Genomic DNA, 6,724 nt, shown 5'->3' with positions numbered 1-6,724 from the left:
CTGTCATCTGAGAAGGAACGGTATCTACTGCTCAGAGCTCTCTATTGATTTATGGAGGCACACAACTCCAGAAATGTTCATAATTGCATTGATATTTCACGTATAGAAGGAAAGTTTGCAGTAATTAGACGCTGACGCTGATCCCCGAATCGAGCAGATGAAAGATAAAGAAGAGGAAGACTGACTATGCTCTACAGGAGGATGCTGTAACATGTCAGCTCCTGAGCCTGAGAAACACTCAGTGTTTGTGTTTAGGGTTGGATTTTCCTTGATGTGTTCAGAAGAAGCTTGAATTCGACCTGTCAGTCAGATTTGACCATCAGTGTCTTACAAAAGCCTCTTTTCCTCTGATGAATAACACTAATAAAATGGGTCACATGAGTAATTCTGTAATGTGTCTTTATAGTATTATCTGAATATGCTTCTAAGTTTGAGGCGTGAGAAAACACATTTTTCATTTTCATCACAAAACAACACAGGGCAGATCCAGATGGGACAAACAAGAGATAGGCTACAAAGGCAGTAAAAGGAATTATTAAAACAGGACAGCGGTCAGTATAATTCTACATTCTCAGGGAGATGTTATAAAATACATCTTGAGAGCAGTTTGCCAAACGTTCCACCTGAGGGCTCTACTGTTCGTCAGTCTGACTCTGAATGACAAAACAGACGTCCATGTGAACAAAGGAATGATCTGGTTTCAATTACTGACCCGACACAGATGGCTTTAACAGGATCAGTGTTTGTTGTTTTTATAAGGGCAACGAATCAAACTGCATGTGCAGCAGAAGAACAGTGTTCACGGGGAGACTTGAGCCTTTCAACACCTCTGTCTTTTCAGCGTCTTCATTACAGCATGGCGAGATGTGGAACGGTGGCTCTGCAGCTCCTCTGGACCGGCTCTCAGTCGCTTTCTCTTTCATTTTACTGCACAACAAACACTGTCAGAAGAAACCCTTATCTTCAACCAGAGTTAATCAAGTCAGATGATGTTATAAGATGATTAAAGTTATCTCCTGGCACCAGTAATAGAGCGATTCATCCAGTGTAGACATAGGAAGGACTTTATGTCACCTCTTTTATTTAGTTCATGATTTTCATCAATACAACATACACTACACTTTTTTGTCACAGTGATTGCTGATGAGTGTTGTTCATTTTCATTTTAAAGGTCGAATCTTGATTATAATTGTTACAGATCTCTGATTTAGACCCAAATCATTTGAAATGAAGCAAAGCATGCAAACTGAAATGGTGGATGTGGATATCAGATCCCCCACATTACTGTCTTAAACTGAATTGCTGCTTTGCCTCAGATGTCAGCGCATATGGAGAGATTCTTTTTTATAATGCTTCGTAAATAAATTCACGGTGGTGTTTCTAAGTTACAGGGTGTCATGCAGAAGAGCAGACCTTTGATATGCAATCTCAGGAAATTACAGCTTCACAATCTCCCAGCCTCATCTGATTGGTGCTTGTAATTGGTATGAGCATCCATGCGGAGGCTCGGTTAGGGGTCACTGAGCTCCTGAAGCACAGCCGATCGCAGAGAAGAAAAGACATAAGATCTCTGTTTGCCTTTTTTCTTTCTTTCTTTAATATCTCTCCAGGGGTGAAGCACAATACACGCAGTCAGAAGAAGGCATTAATGATTTATTTCTATCAGCATATTACTGTGTGCCGGGGTTTGCATGTTCTTCCTGCGCCTGACTGCTGTTTATTCAGGCATATTCCTGTTTTCCACCATTCTGGTTTTTTAAAACATGCAGAGGATGATTGCACGGCAGATGTCTACCGACCAGCAGAGGATGCCACAGGACACTTTTGTTTTCAATCATCTTATGAATAGAAGGTTTGAAACCAGGCACACCAAACAGCCATGAAATTATGACCGTAAGTGTGTTCTGTTAGCAATGAGGCTGTTGGCGAGAGCAGAGGAGAGCTGGAGCCCAGGTCTGACCAAACCTGAACTCCAGCTGATGAAACAAGATTATGGAGAGGACCGGAGTCTCAGTAACTCAAAGGGATCATTTGCATGCATCTGTTTGAAATCATCCCTCTATGTGGGACCTCTCATGATACACATTTGTTTGCCAAGACAACAGTGAGAAGCACCAACGCCGTGCGGATCATTCCCAGCTGTCTAACCTCTGGACTGCTTTCACCTTTCACATCGAGCACCGTTAAGTGGAAAGCAGATGGAGCGCTCGATATGTACAGTACATATAAAAAACATATCTGTTTCCTATTCATCGCACTCTTTCTATGTTTTTCCTTTCCACAAATGCTCGTGTAGACATTTTCATGTGAATTTTACTCAGTTTGTCTCAAAATCAGTCATCACCTCACTTTCATGACGTTCTCCACAGCTGAATTACAGTTGTGACGTCCTCCTGGTTCATGAGGATGTCCCCTCTTCCAGTCTTCCCTGTGTAATCAGTCTTTCTGTTCAGTCATAATACATTAATGATACCTCCATAATCATCTCCGAGCGGCACTTTACTTCTGGTTTGGGGCAGGCAGGACTGTCCTTCCTTGACTTCCTCATCGCATGAACATACACCCTGCAGTACCATTCTCTGTGCTGCTCTCACGTAATCCCCGTTGCAAAAAATCCCCTCCCCAGCGCTCAACCTGCTCACCATCAGCTTTATCAAAAAATGTGCATTTACGACCGCCTGGGATAAAGAATTTATGGGTAAGCCCCTAACGTTTATAAATATGTCTTCTAGTCATTCCATGGCAGATATAAAGTCTATAAAATCAGCACAAAACAATTTAATAAGCCTTCTGGAGAAATTTTCTCAGGCCAGACTACTTAGGTGAGATGAAGTATTTCCCAAGCCTGGAGACCAGACGATCAGCTGAACGTCCACATGCCGGACACACACACCTGTAAATGATTCAGTCTAGTGTAAAAGCCATGCAAACAACTGTTTTGAGGTTTTTTTGAGGGATTTATTTGGTTAAGATTTATTTAATCACATATGAACTGTTGACCCTCCAGCGAGGATCAAGGATGAAAGCGAGGTTCCTGATCAGGAAGTCGGGGGTGAACTCTGTTTTATTGCAGCACTCTTGAAATTTCAACACTGGTTCAGTCCGACTTTAAGGGTTTTCGGAGCTTTCATGTGGCGCTATCACAAAAAACGGTGGGAGATTTTCATGAGCGTTGCAGCAGTTTATGGGTTACATTATTCTGTCGTTCATTCTTTAAATTCTTCACAAATGTTATCCAAGGTAGGATCCTGATATGGAACAGGTTGCGAGTCTATCTCAGAGGCACAACACGCGCGCACGCACGTGCATTCACGTGCACGCACGCCGACTGTTACAAATCAAGGTGGACAGGCGACCCACGCGCAGGACTCAGGAGACTGACGTTGAGTGAAAGCTCAGTTTATTAATCGCAACGCGGGCCGTCAGTCAGCCGAAGGAGCGGTCAGAAACCCACAGCTGGGGGACACTCAGACATGAATGGTTGAAACCAGAAGACGTATCAGACCCAGGATCAGTGATCTCTGACCCCTGCTGACATTTCAGAGTCACCGGGTAACAACACAAAGTGTTTGGATTGTGAAATGGAGCAGAAGAACCTCTCAGCCAAAGGGAAAACATGACGGCTCCATAAGAGCCCATCATGGGTCTGAAAGACTTGAATATCACCCACAATGCTTCAGTCTGCAAGCGCTGTAGATTTTAGGCAAAATCCAATTTGTTCAGTAGCTCAGACCAAAGTCTGTAAACTTTCATTAACGTGTGTTTATAGATGATGGAAAAAGTCCCTCCAGAACCAGACAAGTCACACACAGCAGTGTCACCTGCACACATTAAAGCCATCACAATGAAGAGACGACGCCTGCAAAGTCAGACCACCGTTTCTCCATGTACACACAGAAAAAAAAGAAAAACTAAGATCAGGTTTTTTCGTTTTAACTGCAGTAAAACTGATTTATCACCAAATGAATCATCGCGGCTTTCTGCATGTCATGCAAATGTTCCTTACATCGAGTCTTGGCATTTCAAGAAATTCCCTTCATTATCAGTGGAACGTTTCCAGTATGATAAAAATCATATGTATTTTTTTTCCCTTTAAGGTCAAGACGTTCCCACTTCCAAGGGAAACATGACCCACCGGTGGACCTGCATCCAACGTACAGGAGGAAAAATCCACAGCATTTCCTTTAAGGTCCATACATTTTAAAGCTTATATGAGCCAGAATCACCTGTCAGTTTAAATAAATGGTGTTTTTATCTTTTCCTCCCTTCCTTGTTGGTGCCAAGCTGTGCCCAGCAGAAAGTGGTTTGAGAGCCAGAGGAGGCTGCTCCTCTCAGCGAGGATTCCTACTCCTCTCAGATGGCTTTTTAGATTACGACGAGTAACAAATCGGCGTTTTGAGAAATCCGCAGGCTGCCAGATCCTTGATGTAAAGGCAGAACATGACGCACGTCTGAGAGTTTCCGCTGGTCCGGCAGGTGGTTGGGAATTCGCCCGCGCGGTCTCCGCTCCTGCTGGATCTTGCAGCGTTTGGATTACTACACTCCGGTTCGCCCTCTTTGCGTGTTTGTCCAGAAATCATTACCCACAACGGGGATTTGTGTGTCATTATCAGATTAGATTTTTTTATTGTTTTATTACCCTTCCCTCAGCCCCTCCAGGCACTTCAGACTCACAACTAAACAAAACCAGAAGGAGGGACTCAGGGAGGACTTAGCAACCAAATAAAACTCACATGGACTCATGATACCAGGCTTGTTTTTCAGAGCTTTTAATATATTTCGGTTGGGATGCTGTGGCTTTTTCCTGAAACTGTCTACACTTCAGCATTCACAGCTTTGTTGGAAAGCCTTCACAATTGATTGACTATTTATTTTAAGCCGATGGCTGTAGGCAAAGGGGAAAAAATGTGAGGAATGTTGTTATACAATTCAACTTTGTGGATATAGTGCCAAATAAGACAGTCAGTTTGACAGTAGCAGGAGTGATGGTGGCATCCGTGTGTGAGCCTGATGTTCGACAGGTCTGCAAAAGTCACAGAAAAGCCTGCAGGCGGCCCGAAAATGACAACAGTAAAAGAGTGTCTGGTAAAGCTGAGCAGATTGCTGAAGGTGTAAATCATCACTTCAGTCAGGTTTCACACAGCAGGCGTCCAGGACAAGCACGGACAGACGGGGAACAGGAGCTGGACGATCTTTTGAGGGTCGACATAAATCGTCCGTCAGACGTGATTTATGCCACAGATTTCATATTGGAAATGCAAATCAAAGAGCAGCAGTGTGAAGAGACTGACAAAACACAGGAAGGAAAAACAAAAGCCAAGATGAGAGGAGACTGGGAAAAGTTGCTACACTTCCGATTCTCCAGTGAGGAACGGGACGCCATTCAGCTGATGGAGTCCAGCTTTAAACCTTCGTTTTCCGTTTCGCCTCAGCGTGTCCCACCCTTTCAGTCAGAACACACATTCAGAAAACGCTAATAAGTTCTGACAGCTCAACGAGACTCGACCTGAACCCACTGGTGCTCCTTTACATTTTCAAAGCGTACTAGCATTACACGACGCGCCCTCAAGCTGAGACCATGTCAGTCTTTTCACTTTTTGTTTCTGTTCGGCATAAAATCTCTCCAAATGTCTCGCTGTCCCCCGACGCCCTCTGCTTTGACCACCTTGGTTTTCAAGGTCGGTGTGTCTGAGCGTGGACGGCAGGCAGACTGCTTCAGGAAAATGTCAGAACAGTAATTGATTTCACTGATAGCGTCCATGCCAGGGCCTGAGGTTGCTGCAGCTGCATCTCAGAAAGAAAAACAGAAACAAAAAAGCCTCCCTCTCTTCTGCTGGGATCCTGTTGTTCGTGGCTTCGATCCAAAAGTCTCAGCTTGGGTTTGGACCTCATGAGCGTCAAACGGCCGCTACCTTCCCGTGCTGTGATGGTGATGATGTAGAAGTGATCTACATATCTCCTCTTCGCTTCACGGCGGCTCTGATTCTCCTCGCTCTGTTGCTGAAGCGGTGGGGCCACGACTCAGATCAGACATGAGAAAATATTTTGCAGAGGTAACATTTCAGCCACTGCCACTCACCTTTAAAAAGGAAACATATTTAGAGATCAGGTTTAATCTCATCATTCCATCTATGTAAATGATCATTTATCAAAATACTCGCACCAATATGACTTTTAAGAGGGGCACACATGCATGTACTCAGTCAGTCATTCTGTCATTCTGACTGAATCGTCCGTCATGGAGACTTTTTTTGGGTAATTTTAAGAAAACACTCTTGATGAAAAGGCGACATTTAAAATCCCCCCACTGCGGTCGTCATGCGCTTGTTGTTTATGACAGTCTGGTTTTCATACCTGACTTTAACATACACTAGTTTAATGGTTACCATTTGTCCGACCCTTTGTTTTTCTCTCTAACAGTGACTCATTTAAATAAATCATATTAAATCTTAAAAAAAAAAGAAAAGAGAGAAACATTCACGCTGAGGAATGCACCAAAGCAATAGAGGCAGAAGCTGTGATTATGTGGAGATTTTTTACTGCGGTCAGCGAAATATACACCTGTGGAACGAGCAACACTGGATGTCTGTGTTGAAACGTCCAGGATTTTAACCCTCGACTCGCAAAGCTGAATCCCCAAGTTGAACTAGATTGCTGTTTTTTGCTGCATGCCTGCGAACAAATGCAGCTCTAAATTATTCCAGCTGATGTGTGAAACGTGCAG

The sequence above is a fragment of the Salarias fasciatus genome, chromosome 9 (assembly GCF_902148845.1).
Source record: "Salarias fasciatus chromosome 9, fSalaFa1.1, whole genome shotgun sequence".
Taxonomy (NCBI): domain Eukaryota; kingdom Metazoa; phylum Chordata; class Actinopteri; order Blenniiformes; family Blenniidae; genus Salarias; species Salarias fasciatus.
This window is presented reverse-complemented; position numbering follows the sequence as displayed.